At 41.3% G+C, this 26,615-nt stretch overlaps 1 protein-coding gene across 2 annotated transcripts in view; it reads right to left on the bottom strand.

Annotated features, from left to right (window-relative positions):
• flrt2 (fibronectin leucine rich transmembrane protein 2) overlaps positions 1-26,615 on the bottom strand; it is a 53,412-nt gene that overhangs the window by 10,602 nt on the left and 16,195 nt on the right. Inside the window, exon 1 of one of the 2 annotated variants that reach the window (XM_053880934.1) lies at positions 1,003-1,126. The exons of the other annotated variant lie outside the window; for it this stretch is intronic. The gene's annotated coding sequence lies outside the window, so the exon portion shown is untranslated. Of the gene's footprint in view, positions 1-1,002; positions 1,127-26,615 lie in introns of those variants that run through there. 2 annotated transcript variants of the gene reach the window in all.

The raw sequence follows: 26,615 nt of genomic DNA, 5'->3' as shown, positions 1-26,615 counted from the left end.
CAGCAGCCAACAATGACAAAAATGACACATACCAAATACTTAAAAGATACACAATGGATGTCAAAGACGTCCACAAAGCATCAGCATACATAAAAAAAAGTAAAGACAAATACCCATAATATATAGTCAAACATCATGTAATATATATAAAATATATTGTTATGAGTAAATAGATAATAGACAATACATAGATAATAATAAATGTCAGGTATAATAAGTGTCAAACTGCAGGCCCAGGGGCCAAAGCAGGCTTGACATTCCACTTTTCTTGGCCAGTAAGATGCGATCATTGCACAGAAATGTCCAAAAACCTGACAGTGACGATAGATGAGAAGCAGATGCTTCAAGGAAAGTGTCTTTCATGTTGGAATTTGTGTTAAGTATTTTGACACCAAACACTCTGTTACGACGTCATTCGCCTAAAGCAGATACTGATGTTGCGTTCTATTCCAAAATCAGAATGACGTTGGTGCTAGAGCCGGGACTGGAAAGGCTGTTTTATTGCCCTCTTTCCTGGTCCAGTCGGTTCTGTGACCATTCATTTTTCAACATGAAGGACGACTCTGGTGTTGATCACAATCTTCAGTGTCTAACTGCGGTGCACAACTAGTCAGCTGTTCCCATGTTTATGTGCACAAGAGGTGCAGTGTTTAGTCAGTCGTGAATCACGGGAATAGATAAGCAACTTGAACCTTTGAGTTCCAAAAGAAAACCTCAAGAATTCATAGAAAAGCAACGGATTTCCATTGAACAAAAGCGGTATTGGGTTGAGCAAGATTTTACACGGGTGCAAGCATCATTTCAAGGCCATTGTCACTGGTTATGTAACTCAAATGGAGGTATCAACTGTTTAAAAAAAGGGAAATTCTAAACAAATCCCCCTAAATACTGTCACTTTCTTTGTTGCATCACTGAGCTAAACCATCCCTTGTCTTGTCCGATCTTATCTAATCTCATCTTAATTACAGTTAGATAATTGTCCTGCAGGAAAAGGCTCCATACCGTCTTTGCTTCCCGTCCTTTCTTCCTCAAGCATTTCCACGCAATGACAGCCACTGTAATTCCATCTGACTGTTGTTGCTCCGGTGCACCGACACACACCGAGCACTGCTGCTCAGCCCACACGTTTCACACACCTTAAATTTAGATGGCCTTTATTAGTCCCGCAGTGGGGAAATTCAACATGTCACAGCAGACGCTGACACACATCAAAGACACTAAAGATGCGCAACAAACATCAAAGACGTCCACAGAGCATCAGCATAAGAGAAAGAAGATGAAGTAGCAAGCTATCACCAAATAGTAATATAATAAATACCCATAATATATAAAGATATATCACGACAAAATAAAGAAAATATAAGTAAATATATAAGACTTGTATAATGATAAATTATATAAATAATAAATTGTATAAATAGATGGCGCCATTCATCTGGTTAGTTTGACTGAAGCGACTTTGTTTTCAGAGTCGCTCTCTGCACGCAGGAGAGCTTTTGCTTTTCAAGCAAGGATGAGTGGAAATTGAAAGAAAAAAAAACATCGTAAACCCGTCATTTCACGGCCATGATAACCTCATAAATATTTTCTTTCATCTTTCATCCGTGGCAATGGTGTATGTCACTGGCATTGTGACTTGCAAAGGTTCCCACTCTGCGGTCAGTGTGTGTGCAGCAATGTCAAGAAGAACAGTTTGTATGACATCACTTTCATCAGCACTGGGTTAAAGGGGTAAAAATACATAAAGAAAAATGGGGGATTTGTAAAACCATTCTGCCCCATTCATGTATCAATTCAACGATCTGATCTGAAACTGAGGATTTGCTGACTGAATTCTGGATCTGCAACATGACCGGAGCTGGACACAAAACTGTAGCTGCTTGTGATGGTAGATAGTAGATGAGGTTTCATGAAACAGTGTCCTGATTTTCAGAGGCCACCAGGGGGCACTGTGTGCTGTTAAATGTTTGGACTTGAACATCTAATTCAATGAACCCTTACACCATTTGAAACCAAGAGCGCTATCTAGTTTCATCAACCCTCCAATACTGTTTCATGATGCCATCACTAGGAGATTCTGTTTTATAGGCCTCTGCTGAGGATCGGGTTCCACTATCACTTTAATCGCACTATAGATCACTAAAAAATAAATAAAAATATATTCCTGGATATCAAATAGACAGAAACTAGAACACTTGAGGTGCTGGTCTCATCGTGTTTGAGTCTTCAAGGCTCTGGGAATCTTTTCTACGGCATATTCAAGCACCACAGCCACATCGAGGTAATTTCACTTTCATGCTTTCAGTCATGTTTTCCATTGTTTTTACTGGTTATGAGCAGAGTCGGCCGCATGAGCTACAGTGATAGAAGCTGTCCAAGTCAGTGACCGATACCTCGTAACCTTCCTGTGTCCAGATGGAGGTTCACAACATGGCTAAAATTGAATCACCCATTCATTGCAACATTGTGGACACAGGCTAAAAATGTAACTGTGACTTTCTATCTTTTTCACTGACAGGGAAGGGAATCATTTCCCCTCATTTCTTTATTATTTTGTTGTCAAGCGGTCCAAAATGTCTTTGCATTCAGGCGAAACAAGCCTTTAAAATGCTGTCAATATTGTGTCAAAGCAGTTCCACTGGTGAATAGCCATTAAAATGAGACACACTTATATACAGATATATATGGCATTCAATCTACCTGGATAATGTTTGTGGCCTGCACGTAGCGACTGATCCCATCTCCAGCATGTAGAGTGGGGACCAGACTCCAAAACATATTCGGGACAAAGGTTTATTATCAAAGCAAATTAAAGTAAAGAACACATCAGTTCCACCAATAGACATATTTCCATGAGAACTTCCGATATCAAAACAAATGGCCTCCTCAAGACCCCAAAGTTTCAGGCAACTCAGTGAATTTGGCCCACCACAAGTGTTGGATCTGATCTGGGATCCACTGGCTGCCATGCAACACTGATGAAAACAGCAAATGTGTAGGATGTGACTGGTATGCGTCGGCTTGAGGAATATTCATGTTTTCCCAACAGTTCCTTGATAAAAACACGATTTAAAAAGATGATTCATGCGTCTGGTTTTCCTCATATTCATGGCAGCTGACCAGGAAGATAATAGCTGAAGAGATTAATTCTAACATTTCAGTTAGGTTTACAGATGGTCCGCATCTGCGCGAGACAATAAGAGCAATGTACTGAAACTACAAATGTAAACACAAAGGGGAAATATTCTCTTGTTGATTAATAGCATCAAAACACATTTATTACAAACAAGTGTTTCAAGCGCTCCTTCAGGGAAAGTGTGTATTTAGCTTCATCCTAGAAATTCAATGATACAAAAGGTGTTTAGAAACGCAAACACCGTTCACATCTGATGAGTCATTTGATCCGCAAGAAGCCGAACTTTTAACCAACGGTAGTTTTGCCTGGCGACCTCCAGTAGCATGCATAACCCATGGAGGCAATTCCAAACACATCAGTGCATTGATCTCTAGAATCACCTTTGTCATTTTGCCGGCTCAGGGCCGAGCAGGGTCTTCTAATGTGTCAACATGGCAGCGGATGATTGGTTCGTGAGTGCTCACCTCTCATGTTTAATTGTGGCTGTCATGCCTGCGACATGGGCGTCCGCGCGAGCTCCAGTCCGCGGCGCTTAATTCCGTCATAAATCAGGCTTCTGCGCATGGCATGAATTATTGATTCCGGGAATTTAGAGGAAACAGTCTATTTTTATTTTCTCCTTGTTAGACATGTTTTCGCAGTGCTGAGCGCTTGTTTTTTGGCCGCCACCGACTGGTTTTAGAACGTCCTTTCTGGCATGCAGATGAGGATGAATTGAGAAAGGGATGTTTTTTTTTTTTTACTGGACCAACGTTTGGGATGAATGGAATATCTGGTTAGGAAGCAGGGGCTTGGTCAAGTCTGACGTCGAAATTGAGAGAATGTGACTTTGACTGAAGGGTGAATGCATGTCTTTGCTTGTTTGTCTGAGTGCCAAACTGCATTCTTTTAAAAGTGTGTCCTTAAAAATCAATTTCTTATACGAAGCGCCTGGACAGGAAATGGAATAGGCTCGCAGTCTCTACCATAAATTCTGGACTATAGAGCGCACTGGAACATAAGCCACACCCACTAAATTTAAGAAGGAAATAGATTTTGGTCATACATAAGTGGCAGCGGTCTATAAGCCAGTGGTAGAAAGGTCAGTTCTGCTTAAAAATGCATGAGGGTCACTTCGAAACTAGTTTTGAAAACGGGCTCCAGCATGGAGACTGACTCCTGATACAACACGGACAATGTTCTGAACTTGAATCATCAACTTCTCACATCTTTTACTGACATAAAAGCGCTCAAAAGCGATGCGATGAGGCTCAATATTTTGGCACTGTGATGCTCCAGCTGTAAAAATCCATATATTCGCCTTGGGGTTAAAATGAAAAAGCAGCTCATTGTCCAGAATTTACGATAAACGAAAGATGAAATTTTACATTTAGCAGCGGGGTTTACAACAAACCTTCCCATGACAATTGAGCAACTGTTAATTTAATTCACACACACTGCGTAAAGTGTTGAACCGCTATATTTTGGATACAATTAACTCCATTCAGTATCTACCTCTGTTGACCTAAAACACGTTCATCTGGTTTAGGTGTCAACCGTAAACTGTGACTACTATCAACAGAAAAAGGTCAAACGGTTAATAACGGTTTGTTTGGGTTTTTGGAAGAAGAAGTTCATGTGTTTATTTTGGTGTCCTTTGTGAGACTGTTATTAGATGCACGCTCTCTGCGTCTTAAAGTTGTAGCCAACTATAAGCCAAGTAAACATGTCGCCGGACCTTTGAAAAAATAAGGTGTGAAAAGACTGCCGAACATATTGTGATATCAAATAAGAATAATAAAACACCACGTACGTTGCTATAAAAGCAAGGGGAAACAGTTTTCTGAGAAACAACCTGAGCCATTTCAAGTGTGGAAATCCCCCTTCCCTGCGTGACCCTCAGACCTTCCCAGAGATTTGGTGTGGCACATTTACTCTGCATGCTTCTCTACATTGATAACAGTTCATATACACATGACCCCCCCGAGCACTTCAAAGCCTGTTCTGTCCATCTGCTCCCGCTCGGGCCCCTAAACTCTCCTACAGGAGTTCAGCTGAGGGCAAAAGAAAGTGCACACAGATATGCAGATATGTTTATCCCTTGGTTACACTCACTCAGGTCCCAGGAGAGATCATTAGCTTATCGCATTTCTCCCTGCAAGAATTTAGATTTGGACACTGAGAGGCACTTCAAAGGTGCCACTTCCATTTGAGTTGGAGAAATCCTCCCCTCAACTATCAGCGGCATCTCTGAGGGCGCTAACAGCAACATTTGATATCGGACCAAAGCCCCGGTGTAATCGGACGCGCCACCGGAGGTTTCGTGCGGCTTGAAGACAAATATGGTGATTATGTTTAGAGCGGGCGATCGATGCGTTCATTAATATCTGAGGTGATGTAATTATGTTTACGACGCAGAGATGATCAATCTACATGTGTCTATGGTCAACGCTCCCCGAAGACAACGCCGCGCTTCTCATGTGGACTCCTCCACCCGGGAAAACTTCGGCTTATTGAAAATACAAATCAATTTCACGATAAACACTCTTTATTTATTCGGCTCTCCCTGGTTCAACGCTAACAGGAACTGGGGTGCAACTATTTCACATATTTACAAGAGCACTGATGTTGCTCTTTAGTTCAAGATTTTAAGTCATTTTCCAGTGAAACCTGAAAATGTTAGCAGGCAAATCATCTACCAAAACATAAGCTATATGGACGCAGATGAGTTTCCTCTGAACTCTTTCTGGACTCCCCATTAGAGGTCTAGTAAGGACCTTGACCAAGGCTCAGTCCAGGTGACCAGGGATCTATGCCACAGCACAGATCCCTCCCAGATCACATGGTGTGCCATGTGCCCAGGGTCAGATCCACAACAGCCTTGTTACTTGTGTGAAGGATCTCACGGCAGGAGGGAGAAGTCTGGGCATCTTTGCTACGACCGCTGCCTCCTTGACCCCCCTACAATATACATATATATACATATACATATATATATATATATATATATATATATATATATATATATATATATATATATATATATATATATAGAGAGAGAGAGAGAGAGAGAGAGAGGGATAGATAGATAGATAGATAGATAGATAGATAGATAGATAGATAGATAGATAGATAGATTGTTATTTTCTGTTATTTTTAATTGAAGAATTTCAAATCCTCTCTGTGCTGTGGTGTCTAATACTGTTTGTCTTAACCTGTTTACTGGTTGTTTTTGTGTGTCACTGACTTGTTTTCTTTTTTTTTTTTTTGATTCAGTGTTGCAGTTTTTTGTGTGCACAAACACACTGGCGAAACTGACACACATAGCTGACGGTAAACACACAACATTAAAATAAACTTGAAAAAGCAAAATCCCCATAGTGTAATACATGGTTATTTTCCCCAAGTTATTCATTTGAGAAGTTTAAGTTAATAAAAAAACAGGTTTTTTTGGGGGAGAGTAATTGATGTTTTCATGAGTGTGTCCCCAAGTAAACATTTATTTTCCCCCAGTCCTATTGGGGCTGTATTTTATTGTTTCCTTCTGTTTTTTGGCTCGACAACAGACGCAGTCTATAATGTGGTCCCATTGGAAACGTAATCGCCCACCTCAGATCGAGAGGATTTGGAGAACACGTGCTGGTGTGATAAGTGGTTTTCAAAAAGCTGTGATAAACGTTACACGCATGAGATGCAGTTAAGCCCAACAACACACTCAATTGGTCAAAATGATCTGCTGAAGTGTTGAATCATGACATAAAATTGTGGTGTGGACTTGTGTCTTACTTGTGTCTATCTAAGGAAATGGTCTGTGAGATTTCAAGTTCCCCACTACTATCAGTTATTCAAGGCAATATCCAACTCATATTTAAAAAAAAAAGCCTCTGTCAAAACCAGGACACTCTTCATGCTCCGGTCAGGGAGTAACACGGTGAAAATGCGTTTGACCGTTGACAAGAAAAAAAGAGAAGTCTGAGTCTTTAACATTATCACATCGTTCTCTTGTCGACTCTCTTCCACGAGGAGACAGAAAACGGTCTGTGGAGCCTGTCAGAATGCCGGAGATGCTCAATCAGACTCATTTCACGAGCGATGACTGTGAGAATTAAAGCAGTGGGAGAGTGAGCGGCGGGTTTCTGCCTGAATGCTGCCCTGTGCTGAAGCCAGGCTGTAAAAACACTTAGTTGACAACAAGCAAGTCCCTGTAGTTCTGCTGAGGGAGGGGCGGCGAGAGAAGCCCGGTGGTATCAGTGGTCGCCCTGGAAAGACTCGCTGGCAGAAACACGGAGCTCTTCTAAGTTGCCGGAGGAGGGAGGGCCAGATTGTTAGCTGCAATTTTTGGTGACACGAGGATGTCATGTCGTCGCCGTCTTTATGGATTTTAAGCGGCAGGCGAGGTCTTTTACAAGGTATAATTGTAAGGATGAGTGCTGGCAATTTCAAGATGACACATGCTTCTTTCCACGAATAATAAACTGGGAAAGATCAATCCCGGCGTGCAGCCTGTTAAGTGGAGTGCATTCTTGACAGTATATTACATGTTGTGCATGTCATGCATTGAATCTGCGTGACACAACCGTCTATCAAGTTTGTGAGACGATAAACATTTATTGGCCTTAAAGGGCAGGAAAACATGTGGCCTCCATGTTTATGAAGGCTGTGTACATAAATTCTCTTAGTGGACCGTCATTACGTTGCAACAGGACAATGTGATCTACATGTAAATAGATATTTTCATGTCAGTAAATGCAATTTTAAGCTTAAAAATGTTGAGCTGTTTTTGTTTTTCGCTTCCAAATTTTGCCTCTAAAGAAGACAAAGACTAGGAACATGGTGATTCTCTAGTGCGGAAAGTCAGTTGTCATGAGATCTAATGCAGAATGACGATACAGAGTTAGTTATGGCTCTATTCAGATGGGTTAGAGAGAGAAGCTGGGAAAGTCACGTGCAGATTCCAGTGAAATGGTTAGCAAATGTTGGGCATGAGGAAGGGAAGATTCAATGATGATGGCGTTCTGGATCCAGGAAGTCTGCACTCTCTGAGTGATTTTGTAGTTCACACATGGTCATTTCAGGTGTGTCAAACAGTGACTAGAGTGACAACTGAAAATGTGGACACTGCAACACTGTTTCATGATACCTCATCGACCCATTTCTAACAATGGGTTAGGGCTCGATAGGAGGGGGACATTTGACTCCTTTGACACATCAGTGGCAACGTGGAAGGTTTACGTTGGCATCATTATTGGACGCAAATATCCACTTGAGAATTATTGCTACTCAAAAATCTAGATTGTTCTTCCTTCATTTTTGTCATTTCACCAACTGTTTTTCAGTCATCCTGCTGAATTTATCATAGTATTTAATTTGTTAATTTTAATGCTGTAGTCACATAAAGAGACCAAGTCCAAGACTTCAAGAGCCACAGACCAAGTTGAGACCAAGACCAGTGAAGGGTGAGGCTGAGACAAAACTGAGCCCAGATCATATTTAAAGTTTGTTCCAATGAACTTCTTGATTTATTTTGCAAATATTACGACAGTTTCTGTTGCGCTAAGAAATAAAAGTGTGCTGCTGTGTTCTGTATTGAGTTTGGTCTCTGTCTTGGTTTTTCCCCCCTCATTGGTCTCGGTTTTGGGGCGTCAAAGTCTTGGTCTCTGTATGCTCTGGTCTCCATCTTGATCCGATCTTGAGTTAGATAGTCTCAACTATAGCACCACCATCGAGGAAAGTACAAAAGAAAGAGAGTTGCATGGACAGAATTTTTTACTTTTTAAAGATAGATTGTCTACGGCAGGGGACAGAGAGACATACCACCTGTCTGCCATGTAAGGACAATTTAGTGTCATAAATGTACCTTTTTGGAGCAAACGGGAGTAAACTTGAGTACCCAGAGGACAAACAAACGCCACAAAGAGAGGAACCAGGTTCACCCACAAAAGATTTTAACAAGCACAATAGTGAAATCCCTGGTTGTCCATCAAAAAATAAATGATTTACAATAAATAAAAATAAGAAAAATTGAAATGATGATGATGGATGTTGAACATAGAGGAGCCATATCCGCAGAATAGCCACCCAGACATATCATTTGCTGTTCTCGGTATTATCTCACCTCAGGATGAGGAACGCAACGTAAAGCGAATGAATAAAAAAGCCTTGCGTTCGACCTTGTAATGTGACAAATTAAATACTTTGTAACGCGCAGCCAATCGAGGTTTGAGCAGTTAAAAGCACACAGCAGAAACTCATTAGAAGCCTTCTTGTTTTGCAAGAAAATTAAAAGCACCCGAGAGACAGCAACTTACAAGTGATCATCAGAGAAGGAGCAGAGGGGAAGGAAAATAGACAGATGCCAGGAAGCAGCGGGTCGCGGGGTCACGCGAAAGATGGGACTGATCCCACCTTCAATCCCTGCAGCTTTCGCTGTGTTTGAAGCCACATCTGGCCTAGATTTCCCCTCCTGACTTGAGCAAAGAGGAAGTCTTCTATGTGGGTGGAAAGAGGCTCATGGCGGCTCTGGCCTCCCAGGATATACTGCGCAAATACTGTAGATCTACGAGTCGCTTAATTCGGTTAGAGAACAGACTCGCGCTCCTCGGCCTGACTCTCCATGTGTCATGGTGTGAGCGGGGCGAGCGTTGGAGCGGCGCAGGTGGTGGATCAGTCACTCAAGTGAGAGTAAAGGTTATTGGAATTTATTGAGGGGTGTTGGCGGGGTGTGACCGGCTATAAAATCATGGATCAAAATGTCGCGCTGGCTGTTTTATACTGTAAACACTTTGAATCCACAGTTAATTAACGGCATCAGAGACGTCCTGCCTACAGCATCTCAGACCCTGCAGGAGATCAGTGCAGGCAGATGCAGGCTGTGGAGAACGGCTGTTCTCTTTTCATACCTTCTCAAAGCAAAAGTTATTTTATCTTTTTATCTGTAATATTATTTATTGAGACATGAATGTTTGAATGGCAAAATTGACTATTTATTTTAGTTATTTTTTTCTTTTTTTTTTTCTTTTTAAGGACTTACATTGATAAAATATTTAATATCATTTTTGGATTTAATGTTTGAATTTATATTGCACAAAAACGTTTTTTTCTTTTTTTCTATATGTCCCAAATGGCGGTTTCTTCTTCTTCTTCTTCTTTTAAAGAGTCAATAACTACATTTTCAGTAATTAAAATTGAAATATTGAACACTAAAATCAGACATGTCAATGTGTTGATCAACCTGTTTCAGTCAAACAGTTTGTGACTAGTGGACTATCGAAAAACGGTAAACATGAGTAGCAGCCCTTATTCATTCATTGAAATAAAGACATTAAATACATCATTTTTCAATGATGTATTTGAAATTTATTGAAATAGTGATAAACATCACAAAAAAAATGACATTAGAAAAGAATGTAACATTTCCTAGTGGTCATTTCGCTGTTGTGCGTTGGCCTCATGGAAGCAGATACCTCCAGGAAAAGGGCCACATCTCACATGCAGCTTCCCCCCAACTAAAAAATGGTCAGATAAGAACGAAAGAACTCTCATCCATGACGTCTCTCGCAGCTATTGCCATTTATTCCAGCATGCAAACTCCAGCAAGTCTTCACAACATCAGCTCCTGCTGCCAGCTAATTCAAACAAACAACCTGGACTGAAATAAACATGACAGCGACAACAGTTTTGTTTGAAGAACTTATAAAAGGGGCTCCTATTGTTCGACTAAACAGGACTCACAATTAAACAAAACAATGTTCCGGCTCTTGTTCTGGTGGTGCTATATACACATATATATATGTATACTTTTTGGTACCAGAGCTGCAATAAGGATGACAGCAAACCTGAAAGAAAATACCTGCGTACTTTCCACCGCCTTTCACTGGGACTAATAAAGCATTAACTTCCTGTCCGGTCCTATTAGAGTGGATTGGATCTCACACGTGGTACCAAAACAAGCAGGTCCTGACCTCACATGCTTCTCTCAGACCAGCACCTTGATTTGATCAGGATGGCACAGCTGCAGATGGCTGCGCCTGCGGTCCGGCGACAATCTGTGTTTATCTTCAGCTTTCCTCTCCAACTAATGACGCCAACCGTGAGCCGGCGAACGCCGCGCTCCCCTGAACCCTTCTCTCGCCGACAGCTTCTCCTCGCCGCTGATTTATTACTGCATGATTTCAAATTAGTGCCGCCTGGTGCACGGCTCACAACAATTTACGCCCACGTGACCGGAGACGCGAATTAATTACTGCGTTTAATTACAAGGTAATTACTATATTACAATAATGATTGGCACATAGTCAGTTAAATGCCCCATCGTTGTTGGTGACATTATTTCATTTAGTTGGAAAAAATGAATATAGCTGTAGACAATTCATGTATAGTTCATAAGGTTCACAAACGCCAGTCCAGTTTGAAAGTTTTACGCCGCACACAACTTCTGAAAGTTGCTGCTCAGCCAGATCCAGATATAAGAGGCAGTGATGGTCCGTCTTCCAAGGCAGAGCAGAAAACCACATTTCACAGAGACGCTGTCGATCATCTTACGTGATTCTCGGAAAGATATGGTCCAAATTTGGCGCTTGTTTTCACTTCACATGACGTCAAAAAGATTATCTGGTATCTAGTTTTTTTTTTTTAGGCCGCGTTCTTAGGAGGAAACCAGAGTGCCCAGGGGAAACCCACGCAAGCACAGAGAGAATTTACAACCTCAACAACGCAATTCACTCCAAGACTTGCCTCAAGTTGGAATTGAACCGATGACCTTCTTGCTGTGAGGCTGCAGCCTGAACCACTGCTCTTTCAGTAGCTAATGTCGTCCTCATTTCCATCTGATTTTATTGAGTTTCAAAGGGCAACTATTGGGATGTTTATACTCTCACAAGCCATTCATTTGGTTTTCATCAGGTTTCAACCGCAACCATCACATCAGCAACTTTCCAAACTTGTCTTTTCCAATCCAGTAGAACATGACTTCGGGAGATGCTCCAGGCTGGTGGTGCTATTTATGGCATGATCATCTCAAAACAGGTTGGAAACATTGTACACTCCACTCTGGGCCCCTGTCAGGGGAATGGGCTGCTTAACCATGAGCAAAAACGCTTGGCTATTTTTTCCTGCAGCACCAATGCAAAATTACATTTGAAAATTGCGGCTAAAGTAAAATAGAATGTAAATGTTATCCAGAATAAGATTCATATAATAATGCTGTGTAGTGTATTGCTGGGATTATAGCCAAATTCATGTTTCAAAATGACAGATTTTCGCAAAATACAGAGATTAAAATAAATAGATATATAAAAATCAAATTCATTTTGCAGCCAACACACTTGGGGATTGCAATTTTTTGGCATTTCAACTTATCATTATCATTGTTTTATCATTTTATTTCTGTCAATAAATGACTTCTTATCGCCAATTCATCACAAATAACCTGAAATTGGAAAACATATCTATTACGTTTTCACAGTTGCCATTGGTTTGTTTGTTGGTTTGGTTTTATGATTGAAAAATAAATAAATAAATACAATTCAGCATGAATAAATGGGAGTTTTCAATAGAGCCCTGTCATATTTTCGTTCCACCTCCTCAGTGAAATATCCCCTGATGCATGAGACAGGAAGTTGGACGTGTCCAGATGACATCACGAGCCAAGTGAGTCAAAATGTAATTATTTAGTCAGAAGTTGCTAAGCTACGCCGTCTAATCCGTTGCCACACAGATGACACAGCTTGTCGTCGCGTATCATGTGTCGAAATTCAATATTCTTATCCTGTTTTCATATATACTTCCCTCCCTCCTGGTGAATTCATCATCATTAACTGACTCTTCGTGTTATTTATCCAAGCAACAATCAGCCCGGCGGTATTAGCCTTGGCAAGTCGCTCCGTAACATCATACTTTATGGTATAAAAACCTGGCCAGTGGTCCTCGTCTGCTATTTCGGAATATTGCTCACTGGTTGAAATGAAAGTCAAACGCCCGGGAGGGACACAGATGCAGATGAATGTGGATCTTTCCCATCAGATGTTTGTGCTTCATCTTTGTTTTGCAGCATCAGCTGATGCTGCTCCCTATAAGACGTTTTTCCTAGCGCTGTTTTTTTTTTTCTGTTTCTCTTGTTAAAGAACAAATCTGCAGTCCAGTCTGGTCACTGTGGTTTTCACCCCTTGTTACCGCTCCCTTCCCTCTTTTACTTTCACTCACCACTGCGCCAAACCGCCCTAGTTTAGAAATAGTCTGACAAAACATCCTAGGGGTGTCTCTCTGTGGGCTCCAACATGAAAATTACCGCTCCTTTCAGGGGGCCACAGGGGAGGCTATTTGAATCAGAGCGCCGTGTTCAGCCTTTATTGGCCTTGTCTTTACATCCCGGGAAGGGAGAACAAAGGGGCTCAGAGGACCAGAGCCTCGGAGAGGACGGGACAGCGATGAGCTTGGTGTGAGCAGTGATGTAAGGCCCATCGATTCGCGGGGATATGCTTTCACTGCTGGTTCCTCTGAGAGCGGGAGATCATTCTCCCCCCTTCGCTCAGGTGGCATGAGGCCCAAGCCTGGCGCCTGCCACCCTGCCCAGATTAATTGAAGCATGCTGTTGTAAATGAATAACATATGGCTAATATCGCCGCTTCCCCAGCACATGCAAGCATCACCTATCCTCCTTCATATTGTGTTTCAGGAAACACCAATGTCTGCCGGCGTTCAGCAGAAACCTGGCATGCACAGTGTGTGAAGGAATCTGGACTGGTGTGTGAAAATACTGGCATGTCATGACATGTCACCTGTTCCACATATATGTTATGATGATAATGATCGCACTTTCCACCTTTCATGCTGTAAAATGTGCGACACCCATCTACTATAGAAGTCCCTTATTTTGCAGTAAAATAAGCCAGGTGCCTTCTCAAGTGCCTGCTCAAGAGGCCCCTTGCCACACATTGGAAAGACCCCATGGCTTGCAAGCCTTAATCATATTTAAAAAAAAACATACAAACAACAAGTGTTTTCCTTATAAGAATATTTAAGTCCATCCAGTCCCTCAATCCCACCTAAACCAACCCATCCTCACTCCTATGCTGTGAGATACTGACCTTGGGAAATGCTCTGTTTCATCCAATACTGATGCCAAAGGCGTGTCAACGGATTCCTATCCTGTTTAGCGTTCCTGGCAGGGGGTGTAGATCGGGTATTGCATGTGGAGCATGAGGAGACGTGTGACAAAAATGCACTGCCGTTTGACAGAGAAGTGACATGTAGCTACACATAGAATGAATGTCATCCCATAGTCTACCTAACCCCAACCTTTGTCTGTTTTTACGCTTTGCGCTGCCGAGGCCTAAAGTGTCAACACACTACGCTGAAGGCTGCCTTTCTTGTCAGGTGTTGCCTGAACCTCACATTTATATTAGCTCAGTCAACAAAAGTTGTTGATCATTGTGTTAAAAAATAATATGATATTTAAGGGTGATATCCAGATATTTCATGAAAAAAGAATGTGTTTAAAATATAAAGGTGAGCAATGACTATTTACAGTCAACAGATTAAAATTCTTATGTGCAACTTAAAGGACGCTATTATCAACATGAGTTTTATTTGCGATTAATCGTGAGTTAACTGTGCTTTAGCGCAATTAAACAAGATTAAAAAGAAGAAAATCTTTTGACCTCCCTACCATTTGCAGTATTGATTCCTAAGTATGGATTGCGTATCACCTTGTATCATGATAGCGTGAAGTTGTGTAACGTGAAATGGCTGCAAATAAAAATCAACGTTGAAACACTGTTTTGTTGGTAAGAAATGTCATATTAAACAAGCGATTGGCCGCAAATAATATACAGTAAACAAACTACAACCTGACAATATAGAGATTGTGGTTTGTCTTTTGACCTCACTGTGCAACTTGTCGGTGTTGCTGCGTGCACTCTTGGAATATTTGCAACATAAATCCACAACTCTCTTCAGTTTCCAGTTTTGATTCTTTCGAACGATTGAACCACAGGCCCAGGATGACCATTCTTCACTTCCAAAGAGGAACATGAAGTTGTCACCTCACTGGTATGCACACAGGCAATACAAAAACTAATTCTGTCCTGTGGTGGTTCAATACGAGGCGCTACTTTTATGTGTCACATCTGGTACGATTCCATATTTCAGGGCGAGTTGGTGACCTTACAAAAGCCTGTTATTACATTAGAGACCCAGAATGAAGAATGGCAGCCATGTTTACAGTTCTGATCGTAATACATGGTGGGAATGTCCTGACAAGGTGCAGGGGCCAAACCTGGCCGGCCAAGTCATTTTCCGGCCCGATAGAGCTTTAGCTTCTAAATTTAATTTTGCTACACAGCAGGATATTGAGTCTGCCACCTCTACCACAAATAAAGAAATAATAGCAAAAAAAGGAAAATAATAATAACAAAATACAAATAAAGGAAGGGGATTTTGGAAGATAAGAAAGTAAGAAAACGTGTGCCTTGTGTCATGGACTGGAGGTGAAGGAGAATAATTGGTGTGTTGGTGCCACAGAGAACTAAAACACATCTGCTTGGTCTTGTTTATAGCTCTGAGTTCTAATCCAAAATCATATCCCGGCTATGTGTTGTGGGTTTTTGTAGTTGAGTCCGAACCTCGATTGATATTTTAACTGTATTGATAACTACTGTATAACGTGTTCTCGAGGCCTACATTGCTCAACCCCCCACAAGAAAGACCTAAAGTCCACGATAGTGTGAAGGTAGCCAGGGTCTGCTGCTCACGGCTTTACTGTAAAATTCATGACTTTCCCCTCTGCGTTTTTTTTTTTTTTTTTTCATTTTTCTTTTTCCACGGTCCACTCTTTTTGCTCTTAACATGGCACAAAGCAGATTAATTGTGCTGTCTTACAAAAGGTAGGAATAAGCCAGCACACCTGTCCCTGATGCCATGTAGCATTAAGATGAATGCGTCACAGGTTTGGTCTTTATTAGTTATTTATAAGACCCGCTGCCCAGAATAACAGCACTAAAAGGAGGGGAAAGAGTGAAAAGACGCTAACTGCATTTATTCTCTGAAGCCTGTAGGGGTGTCGTATAAAAAAAGGGATAAATCCTGACCAAAGTGACTTTCATAACAAATCATGGCAGGCAGCTGTTTGGGTTGTCATGTCAACACAGCGTGGTGGTTAAGATGCACCGCAGAGACTTGAATTTCTGTACAAATAATATGATTCAAGATGAGAACAAACCCCAAGACTAGCGTTTTCTTTGTCCCTACATTTTTCTTTTCATCATAAAGACACGTTTGCTTTTGTCTGCAAACCTTTTCTGTTGAAGACTTATTCAAAGAAATGTGAGCATAGGTTGCTTCAGTGCAAAATGTTCTTCGTTACTGCAAACAAACAAACAAAATAATACACAACCAATGATATGAGTTCTGGTTTGTCAAGAAATAGCTATTTACGTAAAAGGTACTCAATTGTATTTTTCCAAACCATTCTCACTCCAAAGGCATCAACTGGCATCGATCTTCAAGTCCCAGCGTTGCATGCTGACGCCACTCATATCCTCATAATCTGATGCTGTCTGGCCGCACTTTAACCTGTGGTTTTTCTATTGTTTGTATTTTTCTGCGCGTCCCTTCCTCGTGCTTTTATTCTGTTACTCCCTCTCATTTCCTTTTCCACTCCTCCTATCCAACTTCACAAGCAAACGCAGCTGGCTCTCATTGTTTCATCAGTCCCTCCTCGGATATATTCCTCCCGATGCCAGCTACGTTTGCCAGATGGTAGATTTTGAGGTATCTCTTCCCAAGAGTTCCGTGTTCTCGCTTTAGCCCTCAACCCTTTCTTAATGCATAACGCGCTGAATTCATTTTCTGTAGCAACCCTTTGTTTTCACGTCCTTCCTCGCTATTTCTTCATTAGCCTCCCAACCTTCCATTCATTCCGCGTGTGAGCAGTTATTGGTCTCACTTTTTAGTTAAGATAGATCCGCTTTGTTTACCCCTCATGTTCATTTTAGTTCATTGCCAACTTGTCGAGCTGAACCCAGAGTGTGTTTTCTGTTCTCCCACTTTTAAGGCTTGTGATTGGAATCCGCCTCTCTTGAGTTCCGGATTCTTCCCCGTTCCCTGTGCGTTCTTCCCGGTCCGCGTTTTGGTTCCCGGCGCCTTTAGTTCAAAGTTATTTGTCTGTATATTCATTTATTTGTATCCATCAATCTTGTTGTCCCGTGTCATCTGTCGACCAGTACCCACTGCACTTGGGTCCATCCTTCCACTAATCATGACCGACGCAGTAGGTAGTGGGTACACATAAATACCCTAAGTGACATCTGAACTGAAGTAGTATAGAGACCTCCTGAACATTTCCCCGACTAGTTCGTCCCCAGTCACATGGGAAGGGAACATTTTTACTCCGCTGAAACACATATGCGTCCACATACACCCCAGAAAGTTGATGTCAACATAGAACACAAAAGACAGTCTCTATTTGGTGCCTTGGAAGTGAGAATGTGTTGCATCTCCACAGAATTACATCAGTAAATTGTTCAAAGGGGGGAAGTAGCCTTTTGAGGGTTGAGAAAGTCAATCAACCACACCCACTGGTGAATGACCTTTAGGGATTCAAACAGAGCTTCTCAGGGTGATTCAAGCAGGGAATGGTCCTGTAGCTGTCTGTCAGAGACTGTGTGGAATGCTTATAGCGTCCCACCTATGAGCTATCATGTGGTCTGTACTGCGTAAAGCCTCTTCCTCTGCAGTGAAAACTTCTCTACCTCCCTGCTGTTTGTAGGTCTGGTAAAGAGCCGCAGGGCCATGGTGATTAATGGTGTTGTGGACTTCCATCTGGATTAAAAAAATAAATAAAAATACTAAAGTACAACAACTTTTTTTCTGCCCTATTTTTTTTTATATCAGTTTTATTTTCAAATTGGTCCAGTGCCCGTGTTTGTTAACTTTGTAGCTTCAATTTAGCTGCCAAAACAAACTTTGACAAAGTGAAAAGTCCCATTCAAATCTCTCCAGGTTTTTGCTTTTTAATTGCCAAGTATATTTTAAAGGGTTAAGATTGAAATCCGCTTGTGTTCTCAGGCTATATTGACAACGTTTTGGTAAAAAACAAACAAAAAAAAAAGTACTGAAAAAGCAATAGAAGTGTTGGCAAAGGCAGTTGTTAACCCTACTAGAGTGACTCATTCTTTTGCAATTCTATGTTGTCATATTGATCAGGAAACCACCTTTCTGTGAACCGCTGACTCAGCTCTCCTTCGTCTTGGTGAGACACACATTCTCAGACAACATTGCAAAAGACTGGACCTCAGGATTGTGACTCACCAGTTTTAAAAGAACGATTTAGCTCTCTCAGACACAAATATGAGCTAATAATCCGACTCACACCGTCGCATTAGCAACGGCTCTATGCCCAGTTTGAGCCTGTCTTATCATCTGCTCGATCTTTCCTACGTTCTCCAACCTGGCAGCCCCTTGATTGCACAGTTCGGAACAGAAGTATTAGGTTTGATTGAATACTATTTGTGGTATACCCAACGGGACAATTCCATTTGTATGATTGGACTTCTATTTTGTCCAAAGCTCTTTGGGTGATTGTCACGATCCATGCACTGCAGGAGATACTGCTTTTAAATGGTCATAATGGAGAGCACACTTTGGCGGCGACCGTTCTATATCGGAGCCATCTGGAGAATAAAAGTCCCTGCTTTCTTTAGAAAGACATTTATGTTATTCATTTCCTGTCTCCTGGATTTCCCCCCTCATGTCATTTATTGAAAGGAGGTAAGTCGGTAGATCGGTCCAGGAAATTGCTTCAAGCAAATATAATCATTGTCTTCAGTCAAAAGAAGAATTTGGTTTGTGTGGGTGTGTGAAGGGACAGTGGCTGGTAGAGGTAAAAGTATTTTAGGACATGTCATTTTGATCATGAATAATCCAACACTGACATGGCGTGAGACGTTGACGTGGCGAAGTAAACTTTTGCATCCTTGAAGTCAGCGTTGCATCGTGACACAAAAATGTCCCCAAATGTAAGATGTCCCCTTAAATATCTGTCCTCATTACTGACTGTGTCGTGGTCACTGAACAACTCTAACATTTTAAGGGGTGGGGCTTTCTATTCCAATTGACTTGTTCTTGTACGTAGAACGGAAGGAGTGCCACCGCAACCTCCATCTTTCTTTCACGTGGTGCACGACCCACGGCATCGGGATATGCCTAATGTCTAATAGCAACTATTTTTAAGTGGACTTTTGCAACCACTGGTGTCACAGAAGTCAACTATCCGCATTGCATGCCGACACATAGGTAAACTCACCCTATGGCTTAAACCACGATCACCCCAAGCGAAACATGCCTCAGTTGAATGCCTCAAGGCCCAATTACGCTCAATGTTACGCACAGATCTGGATATGGATGGAGCCTTCTGTCGGTGCTCTGCGTTCATTTCGTCCGTATCTCTGCACGTCTCCACAAAGCTTACAGATGCGGGCCAAACGGAGCACTACCACTGGAAACTGTGGGGGGCAGTGTTACTGTTATTACCTGATGCGTAGCAGAATCAGGATCAAATTTATTGCCATGGTCAGTGGGGATCGCATCAACTAGGAAAGTGCTGACAAAAAATAAATAATGAAATAAAATACAATAAACAACCAACAGTCTGACAGCCGAGGGGAAGAACAGTCCATGACCAGGGTGAGAAGGGTCTAATGAGACATGAAGGTTTTGGAGTTTGCCGTCATAAACTTGACTCTGGGCTCTTCCCCCGAATACGAATATGTTAGTGAACAGAAATACCAACGTAAAGAACCAATGAACGCATGTGATCAGTGACAATAACATGACCGGTACAATTTCGAATGTGGCCTTTCTGCATTGCAGATGGCTGACTTCAGCGTCACCCTTAGATGCAAACGTCCTCCTTCTTTGAATCCTAAGGAGAGAGAGTGTGTTGCATCGAAGGCTGAAGTGTTATATGATTTTACAGATGGCTGAGACACTGTTGTCTCCTTGAGCAATTTGTTCCAAAGTCAAGGCTCCATCCAGGTTTCAAAGCTGCTCGTTCGACAAAGAAAAAAAAAATGGCATCTGATTTGGGGATCGATAACCAGTGGATGAAGTCTAAAATGACTTCACTTTATTCCCCAATGGGGTCACTGGGGGGGTGAAGCCTGTGCCAGCTACTGACAGAAAATTTACCTAACCTGTTTTAGGACTGTGGGAGGAAAGTGGAGTACAAGCTACATCGCAGTTGTTTAACCTAAAATCCTCAGATGCAGTACTAGCGTGGGGAGTCCCTCCAACGGACTGCTCGGAAGACTTGTCTTGAACATCACGGTTGCTCCAGGATCCTGTGACACTTGTTTGGCTGTCTGCTGCGGCCCAGTGTGGCTATGCACAGATTTACTGTGACAGAGTGTCCTGTCAAAGAAAGAGAGTGCTCATCTGCCCCGCAGCAAAAACCCAACATCCACAGGTTTGTGTGACGCTCAAGCAAATAGACAAGCGGCAGAGCCGGCACACGCCGGACCAGTGGGTTTGTAGGTCGGCCACTGAGAGGTGCTTATTCGGCACTGTGCCTCTTTGTTCTCCGTCCGACCTTCATTGGACGTTTTTATTTGACAATGAGGCGCGCCCCGCAACAGCCCACTGGAGCTGATGTTCCCAGGGTCGGCCATTATGGGTGTCATAAAACAGCCTCGGCTCTATCTCCCTAGCATATCCCAGTAAGAAAACAATACTCGCCGCATGCATTAGATAGCGCAATGGCGGCTATGAGACAGCAGGTATTTCTCATGACTATCTGCTTTCTCTTGGGTATCTGGTGTCTTCGGGGAGAGTCTCGGAATGCCTCAGGAAGCTGGCCGGAATGCAGACGCGGCACATGGAAGCGTTTAAAAAAGGGACGGTCGCAGGAGGGATGTGAGGTGAAACATTTCTCAAAGTCCACTTCAATGCATCCATAGAGGAGAGTGCTAACACATGTGAGTCGCCAGCCCACTCCCCGACACCGTGTGCGCATGTACATGTGCATGACTGCAGGAACTGTGACTGCTGTGTCATAGCGGGGGGTTGAGAGCTAATACGCCCCGGAGACTTGGAGGTCGGCCCACGTCCAGCTCTGCTGATAGGTTAACAAGTAGAACTTGTTCTTATCAATGGGGAGTTTTATTCTTGCTGTACGCGCTCACACGTCCCACACACACACACACACACACACACACACAAGGCAACGACAGTGATCGGCAAACATCAAAGACTCTGATAAAGTCACACGCCTGCACACAATTGACTTACTGACAAACATGGAGAGTTATGCAAACAGACGGATCTGCCTGACACACACACACACCCTCTCTCTCACACTCTCACCGGCGTATTTACCCTACGGGTGCTAGCACTGTGCTGACATCAGGAGCACCCCTGCAGAGCCACGCTGCAGCCAGCACATGCCCTCACAAGCACACACACACACCTTCTTATTATTCCTGCGGAAAATGGAAACAGAATACCAACCAGAGCAATTTCATTTATTTATTTATTTAATGCCAGGAGGGATACGGTCGCGAAAGCAATACATTTATGTAAGTGTGATGCAGTTGTTATGTCAGTGACTTTTAGATGAAATCTGACGATGGACGCTCACATGTTTCAAAGGATGTAGCTGAGTGACTGGTACATTCAACTCACAATCCGGTTCATCTAGGTTTTACAATGAATAAATTCAAATTTAAACAGATTCTTTAAGTTTATTTATGTTTACAATATTCATTTTATAAGTTTGAGTGAAGGGAGTGAAAAAACAACAACACAAAACCATATTCCATATTCATATATTAGAGTTAATTAATTTTGGAAATATTTATTGTGTGGCAATAAATAACATAGTAGTGTATTATTATCACATAGATTTGGACAAATACAAATACAAGTTCTTGTTTTTAGTCACATTAAATGATTCATGTTGCTTGACTTCTGTGCATATGAAAATTATCGTTTTTTATTTAATGTAATAATTTAATGAATTAATTAAATTATTAATTTAATTTAATAACGTGTTTATTTTAATTTTATTATTTTGTCATATAATTGTTAATTTAACTTTTATTTAACTATCATGAAAATCTATTTTAAGGCACTATTTATAATTTATAACTTCGGGGGCTTCTGTCAGCCATTTCTCAACCTTAATATGTAGCTGAGCCATTGTATCGTGGTGGGACATTCAGGACAGTTGAAATAGCTTCAGGAGCTGTAATGTGCTGTACAGTGTTTCTGATAAGCTTCAAGAGGGATTTGGATCAAATCCCCCATATTTGGTTGGATTGCTCTAAAGTGGCTCCTTGAATTCAGCGCTATAGTGACGGACGAGCACCGGAGAGATATGGAGTGAGTAATGGAGCTGTGGAGGACTGCTGGTGTCAACCCACACCTCCCGTATATATCCACTAATACATCAGGAAGAGGGCACGGCAGCGATGAATAAATCATTGTGCAGCCTTTTCTCTTTCCGTAATGTAAACATTTTAGCCAAATGTCACTATGACAAATGTCTTCTATGATTTTCCTCGACTTTCTACTGAGACGGGAGAAAACTTGAAGTTGAGAAGGTCAACTTTCCTCCAATGATCAGGATTTAATCAGCACACTTGCAGTCGTTGAGCTTCCCCATGGAATAGTTTGAATGCGTGATGCATTTGATTTGATTTTCTGGAAGACAAGAATGACTTTATTTGGTTTGTTAACATTTTTGGTTTTGTGGTGCCAAGATTTGAGGAAAAATCATGCAATAGCAATGTCTATTGAAGAAAAAAAAAGTATTTATATATGTGAAATTGTGATCCAAATTGATGTTAAAATATTTGTTTGATCCAAATGTTCAATATTTGTTCTTATATAATAAGAACAAATATTATTATATAAGAATATAATATAATAATAATAATAATAATATAATATGATAATATAACATTATAATTATATAATTATTATAATAACAATAACAGTTATTATTATAATAATAATTAATAATAATAGTATTATTATTATTAATAATTATTATTTTGTTATTATTATTACAGTGAACTTGTGGTCAAAACGTGTGATAAAATCTATTTCAGTTTTCTCCAAATACAAGTTCAATAGTTGTTCTAATAATAATAATACTATTATTTTATTTTATTTTATTTTTGCTATGAAGTGAAGAAAAATCCTGCAACAACATTGTCTGTACATGTACTTTCCTTGAGAATAAAAAGAAAGAGCCATACTTCAAATATTATTATTATTATTATTCCCCAACTTAGATACAGAAAGGCATCACAGATAAACAACTGATCCATTTTGCCTTAATTTTTCCAATGACTATTTTCGTGCAATAACATTTTTCGTGCTCTTCTCGGAATCATTGTTTGAGGCAACATGAAAATAAATCACAAGCTGCGCAACAGTTGCTGAACACTAGAGAAGACAGGAGGCTTTAAACTGCGCAATACTGAAAAATAACTCCAGATTGAAAAACATACTTGACTTAATGAATTGATGTACGACTACCTCGGGACCTAATAGTTCGAGACTTAATCCTCACTCCTCCATTGGGGAGTTGTCTGTCAACAGGTGAGCGATGTCCATAATTTGAAAATCTTTCAAACCCCGTGTCATGTTTTTGCTCCTTTAATAGTTGCAGAACGGCGCAAGACAGGGAATAAATGCTGTGATTTAGAGGCGTTTTCCATGTGAGTTCTCTTCTCCATGGTGTTTTAAGTCTTTTATGAAGGAAACTTGTCACTCCTAATGTCCACAGTGCTTGTGGGAAAAACTCCCCAAACTCCGCTCTCCCTTGAAACAGTTTAGCGATCTCTTCAGGCGAGTCAATAAATAGGAGAACATCATTCCAGCGGCTCTCCTGCTTCGTGCATGATCCAATTTCAGTTCGGCAGCAGCGATCTTTCCTCTGGGCCGGTTCAGGTGGAGGCCGGCGGCACGTTTACGCAGCAGAGGAAGAATGAGGGATTTCTAATGACTGGACTCTCTGATAGTCTTCCAGTGAGGCTCAAGGCCTCCCACCAGCAACCCTCCGCTACACATCAACTAGTCACTCAGGTCTCGAGCGAAGACTTCGGGATCCAAGAAGGAAAAATTGTCTCATGTGCACAGACTTATTTCTGTCTTGAATCACCGTATCTCTGGAGAAAGACTCTTTTTCTTAGCATATTAGCATTGCTATCGCTAATGTGCTATATTTGAAAAAAAAAATCTGTCTTCTATCTGTCTTCAAATTTTAGTCATGACCTTTCCTTAGTCTCTGGTGACGTTAGTTATTCGTATAAGGAACACATCCTCACTCCCATGGTGTAATAGATTAACATTAGGTAAGTTGACTTATGCGTCATATATTGACGACAAAGGCAGCCTTCAGCGCTGCATGTTGACGCTTAAGGTTTTCAATTGAAGACAATATTCCACCTCCCGCGACAGCTTGACACATAAAAAATAAAAAGAAAATGTTTTAATGAAGCCAAAGGGAGGCACTCCATCCATTCTACGTGTCATGAATGAATTGCAGCACTGTCACTCCGGATGAGACCGACACTATTCAGGAAGTAAATGTGGACTACATTGCATGTTGATGCATAGGTTTCTATGGAGGAAAATCTTCCTCTCCTGCCCGACATTCTTAAAATAAAGGCACTGTGATTCAAGCACAAAATCATTTGAGGTCCAGTATACGCTGAACAAACTTATAAACAAAATGTGCACATTTTTTTTTATTTTATTATGTATATATTATTACTATATATTTTTTTCTTTACTGTTTACAATTATCATTCATGAATTTATAATTTATAGCAGCAAAAATTCATCAAATTCTGACAAAAAAAAAATGCAAATATCACATGCAAACGGCCAATTGTGCAAGGGGTCAAATATTCACAAATATTCTCGCAATTTAACATTTGGTCATTTCTGACTGTCTACGTGGCTTTGTTTTGTCAAGAGTCAAGAGAACAGAGACAAAACAAAACTTTCGAAAAGTCTGACCATTTAAATAAATAACAATCTTATAATGTGAAGTGCGAAGCAACAGAAGAGCAATGTACGCACCACCCCTGACACAAGTATCTGTCAAAACATCTACTTCAATTGAACGTGTCAAGATGCACCAGGGAAGGTTGTCTTCTGCATCGTCGGTCACTATAACCGCTTTGGGAGCGAGAAGGGTAAAATCAATCCACTGTTCTCCAAGCAGGTAAATGTCAGTGACTCTGTCATGGAGCTGACCTTGGTGGACCACTTTCAACAGTCAGTGCTAACTCCTTATTCCTAAGCTGAGACAAGCTCACCAGCTTCAGGGTTTGCAGCCTCTTCTGTCGTCCGGATGTCAGACCAACCAACTACTGTCAGTAAAATAGCCAGAACTATTTCATGGAACAAATATTTAGTCAGCAAAGGCAGTGGGAATATAGTGAAGACACAGCACTGAAGTGCCATTTTAATCCTTCATTTTAATTGCTTGAATTTCATATACTCACATCTAAACTGCACATGATTGTATAATAACAGGAAATGATTCGAGTGGCTGTGTTGCACACCAGTGTAGTTAGGGTTGGCTTCAGCCTTCTGGACCCTTGAGAACCGGGAGAAAGCCGTAACCGAGACGGATCGATGCTGACTTTTTAAACATCCGATTATCGTATAAATTATTGGTATAAGAAATGTAATCCTGGCAGAAAATAAAATCAATACAATGCATGATTTATACCACCAGCGAGCACAAGTGCTATTATTGTATCAGGCCTTAATTTAATATACAACATTTCCTGAGAGAAAATTGGCACAAATCCTCTGGAAGTCTGCTGCGGCTTTGCTTATTAATGCAAATGCAATCTATGAATCATGAGTGCTGTGTCAAAAATGTTAATTGCATGTGAAGCTGTCCTGCGGTAACAAGTAACCTCAACCTGTTTCTTTCAAATCCCCAAATCTCGAGGGGCATCTCTCACTCTGATTCGACTGGAGCCTGGCAGGTATCGTGATTACACAGTCAGAAACCTTCTCCTGTTAATTGTGCGGGTCCCAAACTCCTCACAGAAAGACAGCATTATGCGTTATTGTATCCGTGGTATCAATTATCCGTCTGTCAAACGCACGGTATTTTCAATGAGTACAGCGTGTTCTTTTTCGTCTGATTTATTTTATTTGAAACTGACTGGACTGGTTCTGTTCTATTTGAATTGTCCTGTACGGACAAATGCAGAAATCACCTCTTAAGACAATAAAACAGCATGTTCTCATTCCCAAGGAGTCAAATGGTGACTATCTTTAACTGACTTCGGAGTCCTATCTTGAAGCCGAAGTCAGCCTTTGAGGCACTTTATATACCAAGTGACACATACACGTATACAAAGGGAAAGCAGCACGAAACTCTAACCCCAACCTCTGTCCTCCTTTTACGTGACGCTGGAGGCTTTAGTTGAAAGCCTGTCAACATGGTGAAGACTCACCACAGCGTCAA

Source organism: Synchiropus splendidus, chromosome 12 (assembly GCF_027744825.2).
Source record: "Synchiropus splendidus isolate RoL2022-P1 chromosome 12, RoL_Sspl_1.0, whole genome shotgun sequence".
NCBI lineage: Eukaryota > Metazoa > Chordata > Actinopteri > Syngnathiformes > Callionymidae > Synchiropus > Synchiropus splendidus.
This window is presented reverse-complemented; position numbering and strand designations above follow the sequence as displayed.